This window comes from Thunnus maccoyii, chromosome 15, assembly GCF_910596095.1.
Source record: "Thunnus maccoyii chromosome 15, fThuMac1.1, whole genome shotgun sequence".
NCBI classification, from domain to species: domain Eukaryota; kingdom Metazoa; phylum Chordata; class Actinopteri; order Scombriformes; family Scombridae; genus Thunnus; species Thunnus maccoyii.
In genome coordinates, this window is record NC_056547.1 from 15,322,895 (window position 1) to 15,342,459 (window position 19,565).

A 19,565-nucleotide genomic window follows, 5' to 3' on the forward strand; every position below is an offset into this window, starting at 1 on the left:
TTTTTTTTTATAAGATTAATATGAAACTATATTTTATCTCAAAGATTGTTAACAAAGATTTTTACCTTTTAACCAGCAATGTACAGAGTAAATACACTTTTTAAAGGAAGTCTTGAGTTTGTCTTTATTTTCAACCAGATCAAGCTTTAATTTACTCTCTAGACCAGTACTTCCCAACCTGGAGATCGAGACCCTTTAAAAGAAAGTTGCAGGATTATTCTGAGGGGTCAGAAGATTGGAAAGCAGAAAAAAACACTTATGCTACGCAAAATAATTACTTTTTCTTGAGCTGCAATTAACGATTATTTTCATTATCGATGAATCTTCATCATTTTTCTTGATTAATCAGTTAGTCTTTGGTCTATTAAAAATGCCAGAAAATTATGAAAATAAAGTCAAAGCCTAAGACACAACCTAAAAATGAAATAGATAGTCACAGAAGATTTAAGAAACCAGAAAACATGAAGCTGGAACCAGAGAATTTTGGCAATTTCTTTCTTAATTAATGACTCAGAACAATTAATCAATAATCAAAATAGTTGGCGATTAATTTTCTGTGGATTGATTAATTGACTAGTCATTGCAGCTCTAATTTTTTTTCAGATATTCCTTTGATCTTTGCTTTTTCTTGGGTATTATTGGAGCATTTTTACATTTTCACAAACTAACTCATGAAACATGACGATGACTGTATAACTTGACCTCAATGTTACAAGGTCATAAAATGAATGTGTTTCCATGGTTTACAATCTACTATAGATTCTTTGAGATTCATGAAAAAATTTTGATGTAAACTATAAAAGGGGAAACTGCTTTTGTTTGGGGGCCAAATATTGTTGGAGGTTATTTGCTTACTGCTGCCTTAAGGGATAAACTAAAAAGTTTGGGAGCCACTGCTTTATGCAGTTAATTTGAGAAGTGCATTTTACAATTTTACAAACAAAGTCGTGTCATTTTATGCCATGCATTTATTACTTTGCCTGTCCCAGAGCTACATACTGTAAGCAAAATGACTGGTTGGAAAATTGATTTCATCATCATTGATGCTCACTTGCTAGACTTAACCAGAAGAGGGTGCTGTTTAATATCAAGAGAAGTCAAAGTGGGAGAAAGATCATAAGAGTTTATGACAAGCTTAAAATTCAAAATGTAAATACAAAGTCAACAACAGCAAACACAGAAGCTACTATTTGATACCTGCAATCGTGGAAACTTCCCACCTTCCCCTCCGTGTGCAGCAGGGCGCTGCAATGATGAGGAGAATGCAACACAAAGCTGGGTCCACCCTGCTCAAGTGTCCTTGGGCAAAACACTGACTCCCTGCTGTGCTGCTGCTCTGTAGATGACCTCTGACCTCCCTGTGGAGCTAGTCAAGGCATTTTCACATCAAAGCCAATCCCCCCTCCAGTCCTTCAAATACTGCATTTGAGTATGTAGTTGTGTGCAGTTGCATTTGTACAAATGTGTATGTGTGTGTGTCTGTGTGCTGGACATTGTTTTGTTACATAAAGCCATAAGCAGCTGTTAATCTCTCACCGTGCAGGTCCACTCATGCCTCGGCTGCTGTGGAAGATAAGTTGTTTTCTGTCTCCCCTGCAGCTCTTAATCAGTTTCCTTTAATCCACAAACTGTTACTTACAGGAAGCGAGGTCTAGATTTAAGAGGAAAAAAAATCCCACAATTGCAGTGTTTGTGCTGCAACTTAAAACCTGACTTGAAAAACTCCCAACAGTGTTGGAACAATAACCTGAGTCAACAACGGCATGGTGCTCTACAGCGCGAAGCCAACAGCTAGAGAGAAAAAGGATAGAAGTTCCTGTTCATTTCATTAGTAGTGAAGCTGCCACTTCAGTTATTTATGTCTTAGTTCTATTTCTGACTCTGTGGCTGCTGAACAAAGAACAAAACAAGAGATAAAATGACATGGTGTGTCATACTTATCAGTGGAGGGGCAGTCTTCAACATGACTTTAGTTATTTACTGGTGAAGAACATTTATGTTATTAAAGGATAAAGCTAGCTATTGTCAACAAATGCTGTTAAAACACGAAAAGCCCCAAGCCTGTTGGTTCCCACTAAAGACGAAAAACAGTTTGGAAAAGCCTGTAATTTTCTAAAACAAATGGGCACTGTAGTTTTTAACAAATGTTATTCAAAAAGGAGTAAATTGTGTGTATGTTGGGGACTATTTTCAGTTGCGGATTAATACACGTTTCAAATGTCATGTTAATTAATATTTACAGCCGTGGGATGGTGGATGTGGCTTTCATTCAAAGTAAACTACAGTGCCCAGGTTCATTGTAATAAAGGAATATATCACTCAGTGCAACAGTGTGGCTTATTGATGTATTTTCAGTTGTTTTTGGACAACAATAGAGCCCGGGAATAAGCCGTATTAGGATTTGGCTGCACAGGCAATATAATAATAACTGAGATAAATGCCATTACATCAGAAGATTTACAGCTTTGACATGAGCAGCCAGTGCAGTATCGCCCTTGACTCATGTACGTTTCTTTTTACGTTCGCTACAGATGATATCATCGTATTACATTTCACTGGTTTCCTGTTCACGCAGGTTATGACAGATTGATAGAACGAAACAGAAACAAGAAGTAAACATTGCCTCCCCTGTGGCATGGCACACTGACAGAGCATTGAAATTACTACTTGTCATTGATATTTATAGAGTTGCACCACTAATAATGTTTTGATAACAGACAGATCTTTAATTCTGGATGATGATGATCCTTAAGTCTAGAAAAGAATCCCCGTCTGAGGCTGAATATATAAAAGGTGTTATTTTCACCACACCAGGAAACACTCTTTCCTCTGTCACTCATGTCTTTTGTCTCTTTGCGTTTCTGCTGGTGTTTTGGTATCAGTTCCTTCCTTAAAGAGACCTCAGACGTCGAGCATGCAATCTGTACAGATCACACACAGGTGACTGCCCCTCAGGCTTATAACCTTCTAAAGCAGTTTTGCCGCATTTGTGTGCTCTTTGTTGATGTTTATCTTGATCTGATTATCTTGATTTGAATGTCACCTAGTGATGCATGTGCTCAGAAAACATACTTAACAATGTTTTATCACTTTGATACTTAATGACATTTCCTTGTTTTATGAAAATTGTTTATAAACATGATTTTGAATTGATGACATGTTTGTGACGTCCACTCCAGAAAACAACACATTTCTTTTGTTTGGGGTCTTAATGACAACCGTTTTAAAACATGGTTAAATATAAATGATTTTCATATGATCTATATCTGTGATTGGTGTTGACATAACTTTAAAAATCCCAAATAAATGTAAACATAAACACAGACTCTAGTAGGACGGAGTTTTATACCAGTCTGTTTGTAATACCGCTCTAACAGGGTGTTAGGTAGGACCTCTCTCCAAGCATAAGTAACATCAGAATAACATACTGGATGTTTCTTTGTCTGTGAATGACTTTTTGGCAACATTTATTTGTTTATGCATAGACCCTAAACTTGAAATATTTCCTTAGTCGGTGTTTTTGACAACTAATTGTCAATTAGTTTGACAGAAAATTAATAGGCAACAATTTTGATAATCAAATTTCATAATTTAAGTCATTTTTCAAGCAAAATGCCAAACATTCTGGTAGTTTAAGGCTCTCAAATATGCGAATATATTGCTTTTCTTGGTCATGCATTACTGTAAATTTAATATTTAGGATTTTTGGACTGTTCATTGGAGAAAATAAGACAGTGATGTCATCATCTTGTGCTTTAGGATATTGTGATGGCCGTTTTTCACTGTTTTCTGATGAGTCATTGACCAAATGATTAGCCAAGAAAAATAATAATCAGGTTAATCGAAAGATAATGAAAATAGTTATTAGTTGCAGTCGTAATAACAATGCTTTATGGTGATTTCTGTATTTTGTCACCTTCATCTGATGTTAAAGCCACTTTTGGGGTCAACACTTCACTTCAATTCTGTTCTACATTTTGGGTTTTAAGAAGGTGGGAAGAAAGAGGAAAACAACAGGCTGATTTTGCAGTTATTTTTCTTTTTTTCCTTATTGACATATAAAAACAGTTACAAGTTCTTCTACCACAAAATGATTATATACAAAATACACATCTTACAGTTTGCAGAAAAACAAACAAACTCTGAGCTAGGGGGAGTTACAGTTGATACAAAGATTTAAAGCAAAAATCAGGTATTAACAGTTATTAGCTTTTGGATTAGAGGAACACTGAATTGACTCATGGCGATGGCCACATAGGTGGCTTTCTTGGCACCAAATGAGGGAGGGGATATCAAATCAGTGTGATGTGTTTTTTTGTTTGTTTGTTTTCTTAACAACAGGTGTGCTTGTATACAGCTTTTGGAAATACACACTTTTTCTCCTTAACGTTTTTCCTCTTCTTTTTCCCCATTGACTTGCATGGATTTTCATCTAGTTTGATTTTCATTTTGTAAATCATGGTTCCATTTGGAGTAAAATAGACGATAAAGCAGGGTATGTTTTAGGGCATTGTCATTGACAAGTCGCTACCATGGTGACAATGTTGATTATGTGACATAACTGTGGCGTAACCCCAGATTCACAGAATATAGGCGTAACTGTAGCTCTCACTATCTCAGTGTGTTTCAACTAAAAGACCCTCTAAGTAGTCAGCTGTTCAGTTTTGCTGGGAAGTACATTTTGTTTTAATGTTTTTCACTAACGAAAATGAGCATTAGCATGATCATGGTTAACCATAGACTGTAAATGCACTGTGCTAATTGGTGCTAGCCAAACTAGAAGCTAGCGTTAGGATCAGCTAGCCCTGGTTTGACCTCCTTTGTGAAAACCAAGAAGTTAGGCAATTGAGAATGAGAATTTAAATGAAATTAATGAGAATTTAAATTAGTGTTATCTTCTAGTATGCCAAACAGTACATGTTTTCCAATTCATCAACATGGTTATTGATAAAAATACGCATGTTATTCCAAAAGAGTCTTAATAAACACATGAACAGCACTCTCAGGAAAATGTATACAACATGTATACCAAACCACAAGGAAGCACAACCAATGTAAACACAAGGTAAGGGTTAAAAAAAATAGCTATGCCCCTTTAAAAACATTCAAGCGCTTCTCTTGTTTGTATACCACCGCCACTGCCCCGCCCCTTTATGCAAATTAGCCATGACGTCGGCGGAAGCGGGCGCTACGTCTCTTCTTCCGACAGCTATTCCTTTAAAGGCGTATTTAAAGCCCTGGCTTCAGTTGCAGTCGCAGCGGACAACCTATGCAACAAAAGCTTGCTGCAGAGCCGAGCGACTGTCCGACCGCTCAGCGGACACACACACGGAGCCAGCGGCTGACACAACCCGGCGAGGTGAGCGCAGTGTCCGGTTAAGACACCGGCGACGAGAGGGGACGGATATTAAACATTTTCTAGCTGCTGTTAGTCGGCTCCGGCAGACGGAATACACAGCATCTCAGGTTGCTACTGCAGAGAGAGAAGGAGGAGGAGGAGGAGGAGGAGGAGGAGGTATTTACAGTAGTTTCTGTAGGCCTGTGTCAAAAACAAAAAGAGGAGAGAGGCTGGAGAGGCAGACAGCCTGAGACAGGTCAGGCTGCATAATTAGGTTGCTCTAATCATAAAGTCTTTATAATTAGGACTCCTGAAAGGCGTTTAAATGTAAAGTAGGTGAAGACGGTTTGAAAACAGAAGAGGCAGGCTCAGGCTTGCAGTTTGCAGTTTGCAGTTTGAACATTGAAGGGGATTAGTATTACAATAAGCTTCATTTCCTTCATCAGTGCATCAAGAGGAAGCTTTATACAGTAGTGAAATACACACCTGTGACTGTGGGATGATCAAAACAAAAGAGCAACCGGTATGTGTGATTTGTGGGGCCAATTAAAGATAAATATGAGGAGTGTCCTGCTTTGTAATTGCTTATTCCTCTGTCTTTTCATAATCAGTGGATGAAAGTACGTACACGTCATTGGATGTGGGTGTTTAATTTAACTTAAATATAAAAACAATGACAGAGCAACAGAGCTCCTCCACCCTTTTTTTTTTTTACTGTCAGAAAACATTCATAAGTATGTTTTTATTTGCATTAGAAGACAATATCCCTTCTTTAACGTACATCCATTTGATATTACTTCACTTTAATAGGAATTTCCATCAGATATATTAAACAACATGTAAACATAATGTGACTACTGCAGCTCCGTCAAACTGCATCACAGGATGAGTGATCGGAGAGACTAGAGAGTGTTTTGCTGGTGTGTGTGTGTGTTCTGGTTTATTGGCAACTACTGATTTATTTTTGTGCTTGTGCTCATGTGCTGTTGTGTTGGGCACTGTATTGATTTAATGCGCAGTATAAGCTTACTTACTGCTTGTGTGTTTATTTGCACTGTGTTGATCTGTTGGGTCTTAACTCTCTCGTGTGTGTGTGTGTGTGTGTGTCCAGGTACGACTGCAGGGCCAGCGTTAGATTGCAGCCTGGACCAAACGACGACGTCTCAGCGACATTTATGAAGCTTTCAAGGCCTTTTGGTGAGTCGAAGATGCACAAACGTCGCATTTACTTTGTGTTTTTTAAAATGTCCTCCTTGTGTCTCTTCATTTCCATGTTTGGTCTAGTGAATCAGCACAAAAACATAACAAAGGTCATAAAGAGACTTGTAAATGTCCAACAGATGTGTTCCCTTTATTGCCTTTTCAAGTTTAATGTGTTTCTATTCTGCTGAAAACCACAACCAGCACGAGCAGAACAATACTGAATAGATGTGCAGTATGTGGCTCGATCAGATCGTGGTCTCGGTTTGGATCGACCTGACGGGATTTAGCAGTAACACACTGTGCACACACACCTCTTCCTTAAAAAATCTGCGTCTCCCTGTGTCAGGAGTTTTGCTTTTGTTGCGATGCAGTTTAGGTTTCAGATTGCATGCTTGGGACCGGCCGTTTCAGCTGAAGTGAAAGCAGTCTACTTCCTCTTGATGAATGTTTGCTGACTATCAACTGGTGCTGAATCAGCATTTGGTTATTACACACACACACACACACACACACACATACATAGCCAACCCCGCGAATGCAGTCAGACACAAGTGGTCAGGCGCAGGCAGTCACATGAACACACACAAATTGTGCACATCAATTTACATCTGCACAGATGTTAAGCAAACACAGCATAACACACCCTTTAATCATCTGCCCACACACAAATACGTGATCATTTACATGCTAAAATCGATTACATTTACATATACAACATATAAATAATGTCTCAGTATGTTACCTTTAATCCCAACTATAACCAGGATCATAAGCAGCCAGTCTGTATACATACACCAGTGTTTTCCACATGTATTGCACATGTTTCTCTAATCCAGATGTTTCCTGGTCTCTCAGTAGAACCGTCCAACAACAGACATAAACACATGAATGATAAATGGGTGAGGACAACTGAAATTTTGTGAGGGATTTTACATTCGCCCACTAAGGCCAGTCATACTACTGTGTATATTCTCCGACTGCTCTTGAATACTGCGCTGTGAGCGAATACCAGTACAATCAGTTTGTTTAATGGTTTCCACACCACGTAAAGGAAGCTTGAGTGTGTCAGTGAGAGCAGAGATGACTTGCACGCTCCTCAAAACATGACGGCGTCCTTTTGAGAAGAGACTTTTAGATGCAAACCTCATACCTGGTTTGAGTCAAAACTGTCCAATAAGGGCAAACTACCAAACAAAATTTAAAAAAAATGTGAGGTAAACATGGAGTTATGCTAAAATTTGCATATTGGAGTAAACAGAAAAGTTGCAAGACAAGATTTTTAGAAGTTACTGGGCGTTTAGACCAAAAACAGCACTGTGTTCTCGGAATAGTTTGACCTTTTGGGACATGCACTAAAGCTGGAGCCAGGAGACAATTAGCTTAGCTTAGTATAAAGACCGGATAGATCCATGAGTTTGATGGCTTATCAGATATTAAACTTATCACTAAGAGTCATCATCCTCTGTCCCTACGATTGTGAGGTGAACAATATAATTATGCCCTTCACATTACAGATTAATCTACTTTATAATGAATGTGTGTTTTTCGCATATTTGATCGGCCAAGGCAGTGTGTAATTTGACCGATGACGTCGCATTGTGTCACTTTTTGCAAGATGTTCCAGACGTTACGTTTTTTTGCCGCACCCCAACGCAGAGCTTCCACTGAAATGAAAGTCAGCCAGCGGCCAGCGCACACTGCTGCAATCTTAGCAGAATGCTAATGGTAGCAAATCCACCATTTTGGCAAATTCTATTTTTTTTTTTGGCACAAAACTGCCTGCCTGATACTCTCCAAGTCCCTTTCTAATCATTTTTGCCTCTCTCTGTCCATCACACACACACACACACACACACACACACACACACACACACAGCAGATATGGCTTTGTATCCTGAGCGCTGATCCTGTGTGTAGATAACCCACTTCCTACTGGTGTGAAGTTTTTATACACAAACCTGAGAGAGAGAGAGCAAGTACAGAAAAGAGTAAGCGAGTATGTTTTCCCATCCCTGATCAGAGGACAAGAGTGTGTGTTTATGCGTGTGTGTGTTTGTCGTCTCACTTACATCAATGTCATCAATAGCCCCCCTTATCTCTACCAGATCTTAAACAAACACACACACACACACACACAAACAAAGTTGCAGCTATAAATGCTGTTTGAACCCAGTTGGAGTCCCAGTATTGAGCAGCTGAGGAAGAAACATGACATATTCCTGCTCTGTTTACTTTTTATTTTTACTTTTTTTACATTCTTTGACCCACAAGGCAAATTGAAAAGATCTGGCACAGCGATTTACAAGTATGGCTGGGTACTTTCTAGGTGGGTAAAAAAATATTCTACTACTTAATTTTGGCTCTTATATTTGCAAAGTTAGCCTCTAAACTTTCTCTGTAGACAGCAGAGATCAAGTCAAATGCATGTGTGTGTGGATGGGAATCTACAGGCTGTTGTGTTTTTCTGTAAAGCTGTGTGCAGAGACTATCAGCAATACTGTATGCATGGCAGCCTGGTTTTCTAGTGGTGGCGGACTGTTATCAAAGTCAATATCAGATGGCTGTGCTGTATTTAGCCCTGGCTTTGAGTTAGAGGACACACCCACAAATACACTCTGCACTCGGTCAAGAGATTGTCAATAATACAAAACGTCTTCAAAGAATAGAGACTCTCCAGTGCTCGCTGTCCTGTCAGCTCTCCTCCTCTCTTGTCTTGTCTACCTTCTGTTTCTTCTTTTTTTTTTTGTCTCCATTTTTTCTCAGCAGAGCTTGACTCCTCTGTCTCACTTCTGTATTTTGCTACAGGTGGTTTAAACCCATCATTTAAAATCACCGAAAACCATGTGTGCCCAAACACGTAAAGAGGATGTTTCCTGCGCTTTCCGGGTCTAAATTTATATTCCGGTGCTTTACTGGTATATCTTTGCATGATTTACAATTCAAAAAATGTCTCAAAATATCAATTCAAAAGCATCCTTTTGTATATTATACTGGCCCTTTATGCAGCCCCTCAGTTCAGCCTCTGTCTGAAACAGGCCGTTTTTAGCTCCTGTCTCTTTAAGATTCCCCTCCTGATGAGCCCTCTCTGTTCTGATTGGCCAGCTGACCCTCGGCAGACTTCCAGTGGCTCCGGAGGTTACGTAAACAAACGATCGGATTTCACTTCTTGTTCTCCTTCTTTACTTGAAATGGGAACTTCTCAAATATATCTGTACATGTTCGGACCCAAATCTGATTTGAAATATGTGAGTGGACAAAGCGAACATACCAATAACATTATCAACAAACGGAACGGACAGCTGTTTGTGGGCATGTGAAAACGATCTGATGTCAGTGAGATGGGGAAGCAGAGCTAACTTCGTAAACAGAGCATTCAGAACAGGTTGAAGTCTCGGCTTTTGACTTTCAGGGAGCATTTTTATGTATGTTCACCTCAAGTTTTGGAAGTTTGACCATGTTTAACACAGACATCCAACATCATAATAGTATAAAAATAACAAAGAGAAACAGGTTGATGTTCAGGTTGCCACTTCTGCCAACATTTTAGAGATGTTTTGACACTTTGGTCCTAAACTTAAAAAGCTCAGAAGCAGCTGGTGGTGTAAGATAAAGAGGCTTACAACATGTTTTTTTTCTCTTCTACCACTTTGACCATTAATGTTACATTACCAAAACAAATTGGAAATGATTTAGATAATACTTGTGTCAACAAAAAAAACAACCCCATATCTGCATTTACTGCACCGGTATCTTTGTAGTTCTCCCAGTCATCCACTGTTCTGTTGTTGTAACTGTTCTGTTATTTTTACAGTTATTTACCTTCAGTCTCTCTCAATGGCACTGAATGCATTTCAAGCCTCATAAAACATTTTTAAAGGCAAGGCATGGCAAGTTTATTTGTATAGCACATTTCAACAGCAAGGCAATTCAAAGTGCCTTTACATAGAACATAAAAGGCATCAAGACAGAATATAAAAGCAACACAAGTAAAAAGACATTTAAATACAATTTAAAAGTGTTAAATTTAGAAATAAAAAGAAGCTAAAAGGAATAAGACAGATATAACAGACGAATAAAAGTTACAATGCAGTGTAAAATATTAACCCTCAAATTTGGTTTAATAAAAGACAGCGGCAAACAGAAAAGTCTTCAGCTGTGATGTAAAACCAGAGGCAGGACCATATATCATGTCACCAGTCTGCATCCTCCTGCATATGCACGAGATACAAACAAAAGGGGGAACCAATTCATAACAACATCGCTTCATAGTGCTACTAGTTGTCAAAAACTCCACAAGGTAACTTTTCCCCGTTCCTATAGAGCACTTTTTGCAGAAAACAATTGCTCTCAGCCAAAGTTTTAGCTTAGAGTTTTTGGAGGTGTGAAATCATATTTATAGATCTGCTCATTATCATGTGCAAAGAAATGTTGACATAATGCAAAAATCATGCCCAATTAAAGGAACAATAAAGCCTAGTGCCTTGCTCAAGGGCATCTTATTTATTTTTCCAGTTTCTATCTTCTCCTAGACTTTCCTGAACTATGCAGGGTTTTTGGAGATTTTAAACAGCAGTTTGCTTCACTGTTGTCTTGGCTGGAGCCTAATTCAGGTCATTGTTACAACCTTTAGTACAATACAAGGCGCCATTTACAGATGTTTGTCCTGTTGACATCTCCTTCAGAGCTCATAAAATGTTTCCCATTGCTGTTTTTAAACTACAAGTCATGGTAAAGGTCAGCTTTTTCCATCAGGGCAGGATAAGCTTGAACCCAGATAGCATGAAAAGCTCAAACACATTTGGCCTCACCTCGTGTTAGAGCTATTTGGCCTCTGATTGGTTGCCTTTGGTTAATTTTAATACTCCACAGGTGAGCTGTGTTAACTTCTCTTGCCCCCCAAATTTTTTTTCCTCCCAAAAGTCATCCCATCCTGCAGTAGAGATGTTAGTTCTAAATCACATGATTAAACTTTAGTCTTCAGATGTCTTTTTGGGTGTCCTCCAATCGCTGTTCCCATCTTCCCAGGACAAATGTCCCAGGACAAACTGTGATTGCCTTCCAATTAAATTTGCAGACAACTGACTGAATGCCAGAAATGATTGGCAGAAGATCAGCTTTGTCTGGTACATCTTGGTAGCCTTTAGGTCTTTGTAAGCAAAGTACACCACAGCCACACCCAGCCCTCATACACTTATCTCTTGACTTTTTGCCGTGTCATAAAGCTGATTTGACAAACCCACTTTGGGAAGATAGCTGTGGTATGGTATACATCATATATTCCACTCTGCACATCAAAAAAGTTTTAGTTGTGTTGATGTTGTGGCTGTCAGTCGGGCCATGGGGTAGAGCCTTTGATATTGTGTCACTGTGTCTTGGAATGTTGTTGTTGTTGTCGAAATCCAAAAAAATGCCAAAAGAGGGCGAGACTGGTGATCTGTAGCCAGAGGCACAAACACACAGACTATATCTGCCTTTAGACATGCAGCCTGTAACTTTATTGGGTCATCTAGTTTGACTCTGTTCTGTTTAGGGATGAGTTTGAATAACTTGTTCCATTTTGGAGGACAAAATACCGGGATTCGTTAAGCTTTGGTGCTACCAGATCTCTTGTCCAATATTTTATCTTTTGTTTTATTAGTAAAGAGCAAAAGAAAACATATACTCTAAGTAGGAGGCTTCACATTTTTAGCCGATAGTCGCTGTCTCTGGTTAAAATAACAGACATTGTCGGCAGCAGATTAGATCAGCTGCAGCTAATTAATTCAGTAATTGCTAAATTAAAACATTAAGCTGTTCTTTGGTTAATGTTCTTGCTGCAGCTGGTGTCTTAAGCCAAAGACACATCACTCTAACATCACTGTATGACTACCAGTTGACTTTGTGTTTTCATTGTTTGGACACAGATCATCTCACAACAATGTAAGAATCTCCCATTTTTAAACAATGGTTCATATCAGCATTTCAATCTGATCCGCTTAATAGATCTGAATCAGGACCTTCAGGATTTGGAGGAAGTTGCTCGTGAAGTACAGCTGTTAATGAAACGTGTCAGATACATTTAACAAACATTATGCTGCTCATCTCGTTTCAGGTTGTTAACATTAAATAAGTCGCCACTAAAAACTGTAGTGTTTCTGACTTTTCAGCAAACAAAAAGTGATTAGACATATTTATTATATTTATTGCAGCCTGAAGTTACTTGCAAATGCAATGAATTCGATACCGGGTTTGAATTTGATAAAAAGCTATCGAACCACATCTCTAGTTCTGTTCCAGATAAAGCCACAATGCTTACGTGATATTTGGCGTCTGCTAGCTGACACTAGGTCGAGGAGGAAGTTTTATGTACATTGCAAGAGATTGTTTACCACTCAGGCTGAAGCAGTTAATCAATAAATCGACTAGTGGATCAACAGGAGATTGATTTGCAACAATTTTGACCATCAATTGATTGTTTAAATTATTTGTTAAACACAAATGCCAAACTGTTTTCTTTTCTCTGTTGAGTAACTTAATGTTTTAGACTGTTGGTTCCACAAAAAATGCAGTGTGAAGATGTCTCTGTGAAATTGTGATGGGCTACTTCTCACTGTTTTCTGACACTTTATAGTCTAAATGGTTAATTCAGTAATCGAAAAAATAATTAAGCAGATTGAGCAATAATCATTGGTTTCAGGCCTATTTACTGCAGCCTGCGGCTAAATTTTATCTCGTCCTCTGCATGGAGGGAGAACACTTCTGTAATTTCAGCACTGGACATCCCTAATTTTAATGTCTGCCCAATTTCAGGCTCTTTTAACAATCATCACAATCAAATCTGCCATTAAAACTTATCCAAAGGCTCAGATAACCAACAAATATTCACATTTTAAAGGCTTTTGAATAACTTTTTGCTTAAAAAGAGACATAGCCTAAGTGATTAATCTTATCAAAATGGTTGCCGATTAAATTTCTGTCAATCATTTCAGCTGTAGATGTGGAGACGGGACATTAGCAGAGCGTTTACAGACTGGACTGGTCTGAAATGGGCGACAGAGCACAGACAGAGAGGTAGTCAGGTATCGAGGGTGAAAGAGGAGAGAAGATAACTGGCCGTGTGCCAGTAATCTCATTAAGACTGTTAGCAATACTGCACTCAAAGTAATGGACACACACTCATGCAGACACACACAGTCACAATGTTTAGTGTTCACATTTAAGCTGATTTGCCTGCTACAGCAGAAGAAAGAGGGTTCACCTCTTGCACCTTTTTACAAAGTTGATTTATCACAGCTAACCTTGTAAGTGATACTTTATTATACAGCTCAGTGTCACATATCAGGTTTCAGTCGGCTCTCCGTCTGCTCTGCCTCAGCAGTCAGACGACTGAACGCTCAGTGCCCAAAAAAGGTGACACTTTGGCTAACATTGTCACACCAGTGGTGCCAAGATCCACAATATCAGACCAGAGAGGCTGATGATGAATCATTTATCTAAAGAGGTAGTTTGAAAAATTCCTTCCTCTCTTTCATTGTCTCTTTGTTTTGTCATGCGGGTGTTTTGACACTCATTAGATTTGAAAGCAGCCAGAATAACAGGTTTTATTGCGGCCTCCCAAGTATAAAAATATGCACACTCATGGTACCAACTGGTTTAACTAGCTCTGTGTGTTTGTCTGACTCAGTTATTGATGTTTGTAATTTGATATTTGGATTGTTTTTGGATGGTTCATTGGGGTGTTTATGAGAACTTGTGTGGTGAAAGTAATTTGCTCCACGTCTTGGTGAAGCGTTTGGTAAAGTCAGGCACGATAATGACTCACCACAGCCAGCAGATTTGATCATAACCTCATGTTCTTCGACGCAACAGATGAAAACCATGTGTGAAACGTTTTTGCCGGTTCTGAGGTTTCATAAAGCCAGTTTGTGTACTCGCCTGCCATTTTTTGTGTGGGCTGGAGATTTTTTAATTAACAACTAATTTGTGACTTATCTCATACACCATAACGTTTGTTGTTGCTGGTTATGAAAATCACTAGTGATGAATTTTGACATACAGGGTATAATATTTCACTCTAGACAGTCGGACAGCACAATGGTGGACACAACAAACGAACAATTTTTCATCGCTAGACTCTTGTGATGAATTTGGATGTATTGTTTTCAATCATTGATTCAATTGTTGGACTGCCAGACTGCTTTGAATGCGGGTAGACACCATTTTTAAGGTTTCAGTTCTACTGTTTTCTCTGCCTTGCATCGCATGAGTAGATCTATATCTATAATATTGATTATACACTCTTGTTTTGTCTTGTTTTGAGTATGGATACAATGGAAAATTGATCCTTCTGTCATTAGATCACATTCTGGACACATAAACATAAAAATAACATGAAAAAAATGTTGTTAAAACATTTGATGGTAATGAAAATGCATTCAGGAGTAATGACTCTCCCCTACATTATAGTATATTAGCCAATTGTGAATGATTTTAGACACAGCCTATGTTTAATGGCTGCAGGAAGATTGTATTTTTGTACAGAAATTGGAAATTTATATTTGTGTCCTTATGGATGCATAAAATGATTCATATTTTTTGTTTTATCTGACTGTTGACAACATGAAATGCTTGCTAGAAATCCATCACATGTTTTTGCTGGAGTCAAATTTCTCACAAGTTAATATAGCACAGAACCCAGAGGCACACATCTACTGACATGTCGCCAATTTAGTTTTTTTTTTTTTTTTCAAACAGACTGCATTTGTGTGCAGCATATAGCCAGTGTTGAGCTGCAGGTTTGGCAAGATATTTGAACACAGCTTGGCTTGTATGCAACCCAAACTAAATTTGTTCCATGTGTCAATCCCCATTCCTGTCCTGCTCTGACAGGGGAACAACATCTGAGGCAAGGAACAGAACAAGGGAAAAAAAACTTGACTTTCATCTCTGATCCCATCATAACAACTTCTCATTTATAATAGTTTTTTTTAAAAATTATTATTAATGGGTGGGAGTTGGTTTCACCAGCTATACAAAAGAAAATTTATAGAGCACAAGATGTTCCTGGGTGGTTAAAGCAGTGCCAATGCCAAGCTTGAGTGATGGTGTGCTGTTTAGAAAGTTGGTGAGAAAGTGTTACTCCTGCAATAATATGATGACTTATTACACTACCTGTCCTCACTGGTGGATGTCAGGCATGTGTTTGCAAATGTTTGTTTTTGATAGTTAGATTCTTACAAAGCTGTGTGAGAGATGCAGGTCATGCAGTTTGCTGCTGTTGGTTTTAGCTAGCATTTATCTGTGTCAAATGTGTAAATTTATAAGGAAGAGTGTTTGTGCGTCAGCTCTGCAGTGGAATATTCCATAAATTGTGAGGGCGGGGATAAAACTTACTATCTCGAGGTCTAGTACGCTCCTTAACAGGTCTGTGCAGACAGTTATAATTCTTTTTGGCGTGTTTTCAAGTGGGCTAGTGTAAAAGTTTTATTGGGTACACGACAAAAACACTGGCATTTGCTGGTACAGTGGTGTTCGGTGGTTATAAGTAGACTGATGTGATGAGCTGAGGGGTTTTTATTCGTGTTAGTGAGGTTTGATTAGGCTAAGGCAGTTTCAAACGTCAGAAAGAAGCGAACAAACAGACAGTGACAGACAGTGCTGGGTCACACAAAAAACCACACGCCCACAAACTGGGAGATGCATAAAGAAGATCTGTATCACCTCCTTGCACGCTTTTCTTTTCTGTCTCCTGTTTGGCTTGCTGCTCCCTTGTGGGTAAAGGCCTCTGGGGGCTGTGTGTCATCCTAGCCACATAAACACACACACACACACACACACACATACACACACACACACACACACACACACACACACACACACACAAACACGGTCCCTGTGAAAGGGGGCAGGCCCCGAAGGGATCAGAGAGACAGGATACAGATGGGGGTGCAGTAATGTGATGTTGGGTTGGGGGTACTGTAGTCTGAAGGGGGCACAGATGGGGTTTGAGGGAGGGAGTGAGTTACATTTGTGTGCGTGTATACGTGTGTGTGTGTGTGTATGTGTGTGTGTGGTTATGTGGCTAGGATGACACACAGTGAGTAACGTGACTCTGGTGTAGAAGTAAGCCAAGGCTGCTGTCAGCAGCTTGTCAAAACCTCACTGTTCCCAGCTTCAAACATCCAGACCTGCAAAGGATAATTATTTTGTTAGCATGCTCATCCTGAAAAAGAGCTTCTGGGTAAGCAGGTTACATAAAAGTGATCCTGAATTTATCAGACACTATATTGATATCAACTGTCTAGACAGGCTCAGATCAGCTTAAAATAACAGTATGTATGTCACCGTGTGTGTGTGGCCTGTAATGTAAAATTAAAGGCCTCAGTGTGCACAGAGAGGACACTCTGCTCCTGTTTACAAACTCATAATGTGTTACATCATTAATATTTCATAGTGTTGTTATAAAGCTCTGGTCACCTTCACCTTTGTGCTGCTTTATCAGAGATGATATTTTACTTTAGCCTTAAATGCACAAAAAAAAGCTACCTAGCAAAAACAGGCTGAAGAGTGATTGTTTTCCTTCTGAGAGTAGAATGGTTTAACTAGCTAGCTGTGTTGTGCTAACTGCTGTGGGTGAATGCTAACTAGCTAGCCTATTAACTGGGCTAAATATAAACACCAGGATGACAGGGTTATTCCTGGCTGCTAAGCTAGCTGTCACAACACACACTGTCCTCTCCTTTCTTCTACTCTGTGATAGCTGTTGCTAATGTTATGCTAACAATGTCTGTTTATTTGTTGAACTAAAAAAAAAAAACCCCAAAAACAAACAAGCCCTTTTTGGGGCCTCTTGACCCACAGAAGGCTTTGGTGGAATAACAGATCTGCCAACACCACAGGCCACTTAAAACCAGCAGCTGTAGTCTTAGTTTTTCTTCTTGCTGCTATTCAGTTGCTTAATGCACAAAAACAGAGATTATTTCAGTTCTGCCTCTGCGACCTCTATTTCCACACCAAACAGAAGAACCGCCTGGTCATTTCCTTACTGATACATGTGGTCAATATTGTGTTTATCTGTTTTCTTGCTGATTATAAACGTGGCATCTAGTTTGTAGTTGAAGGCTTCTGACTTAAAGCTGCATTAAGGGAATAAAATGGGAAAACTGCTGTTATTTCCAGCTTGGGGAGTCTATGCATTATTCAAAGAGGGTTGCCAACATCATCAATATTTTAGTCACAGCATATATAATAAATTGGCAATTTTTATTGTGTTACGTGTACAAAATCCTTTTTAATTAGCTGAACAGACAGAATAAGGTGATGTATCTGGGGTAGATGTGACTACTAGCCATTTTGCCACTGGTTTGTTGACACTTCTGTAGTTTCTGTGTAGAGTTGTGGGTATTATCACTATCTGACTTTCCCTCAGGGATGTCCTGACCACGTTTTATTATTTAGTATTAATTTTAAATCTAGTTGGACACATTGTTTCACCTTCAATATATAACTTGCATTGCACACTTACAGTAAAGCCAGCTGCAATTCAAAATACACATATCTAAATTGATATTTTACAGCTGAATTGCTTTGCATTAAGGACATTTCCTATAAAAAATGTTATAGTTTCCCCACTGTATTTGCTATAATATCCACAGACTCTGCCTGTAGACTCTCTTACTAGTCAGCTGTGTGACTAGTAGTTTTTTAAACAATAACTGCACACATTTGATGTCAGTGACAGACTTGGAAATAGATTGGGTGTCTGAAATTAATATTTTATAATAGATTGACTCATTTGAACTTGATCGACCTGTTAGTAAATGGTAGATTGGACCTTGACTGAAGATTGACACAGGACCGTGGAACAATTACTTGTGTGTGTGTGTGTGTGTTCTCATTTCATGTTGTTGATAGCCGAAGGTTAAAGCGAGTGGAGACATTCAGCTTGTATTTTGAGAGCAGGCAGCTGTGAGGTTCAGGTGAGGCTGAGATTGGAGATTAATTTAGACTTGTTAGGACGTCAGGGGGAATAAAATCAAGTCAGTGGGGGGTTCTCATAAATAATAAGGTGTGTGAGAGCGAAAGTGCACGCATGTGAACAGCAGGTATATTACGTCACATTCATACCAGCCAGTATAGTGATATAAGCCCTGTTTTATGAGTAAGGGATTTGTCATTGATGCTGGTGCACGTTTGTACACATGTGCCCCCTCCACTTACTGCACTGCAGCAGCACTGCACCATAATGCACACATCCAGTGTCTGTTTACCTCTCTCGCCCACTCTCTCTCTCTCTCTGTCTCTCTCTCTATCTCTCTCGCTAGTACTTATCCCTGCCATCTGCTTCCCAAAGCTGGGAATATAGTTATTTTTCATGGGAATATCATCAACAGCATTGGGAATGTTGGACAAGTCTTGGTGTGCATGTGCAGCTTTGCAAAGCAGCTATTGTGTTTACATGTTTCTTGTGGGTGTAGATGTCTTAAAACTGTCTCCTGCTCTTCCAAATATGTGTGTGTGTGTGTGTGTGTGTGTGTGTGTGTGTGTGTCTCAAAAGAAAGAGAGATTGAGTATTCGACTGAAGGCTGAAGAGTCTGTACTCTAGTCACGCTATCCCAGTAAAGGACAGAAAATGACATGGTAGTAAACATCCGTGTCTGACATTTAGCCGAGTTTCTCATCAAACACACTTTAAAACTACATCTTACAGCCACTAAACAAAGGTGTATCTGTGATTTTGACAGACATTAGATGCCATCTCTTGAGTCACATTATTTCACGAGGTTTGTTCTGTACTCACACTTGACTTGAGCCAATTTTTATGTCCGGTCACAGCCCATCCGTCTACGTCGTGATCATCAGTGAATGAAAAGCAGCTTTTTGTTGAAATGAACTGGCTCCTGTCCTAATTATTAATAGAGTGCAGCACAGAATGTGATATTGACATCTAATAGCTCCCAGTGGCAGTTTATATAACCAAATTACATTATTTCCCCTTTTTTCAGTTCTACCTGAAGGGACGTCTTAGATTTCACGGGCAATTAAT

General features: G+C 39.1%; 1 protein-coding gene across 2 annotated transcripts in view; it reads left to right on the forward strand.

Annotated features, from left to right (window-relative positions):
• The first annotated feature begins 5,217 nt into the window (after positions 1-5,217).
• LOC121912929 (solute carrier family 45 member 4) overlaps positions 5,218-19,565 on the forward strand; it is a 59,186-nt gene continuing 44,838 nt past the window's right edge. Inside the window, exons 1-2 of one of the 2 annotated variants that reach the window (XM_042435490.1) lie at positions 5,218-5,359; positions 6,450-6,535. The gene's annotated coding sequence lies outside the window, so the exon portion shown is untranslated. Of the gene's footprint in view, positions 5,360-5,596; positions 5,862-6,449; positions 6,536-19,565 lie in introns of those variants that run through there. The other variant, XM_042435491.1, reaches the window with a different exon arrangement.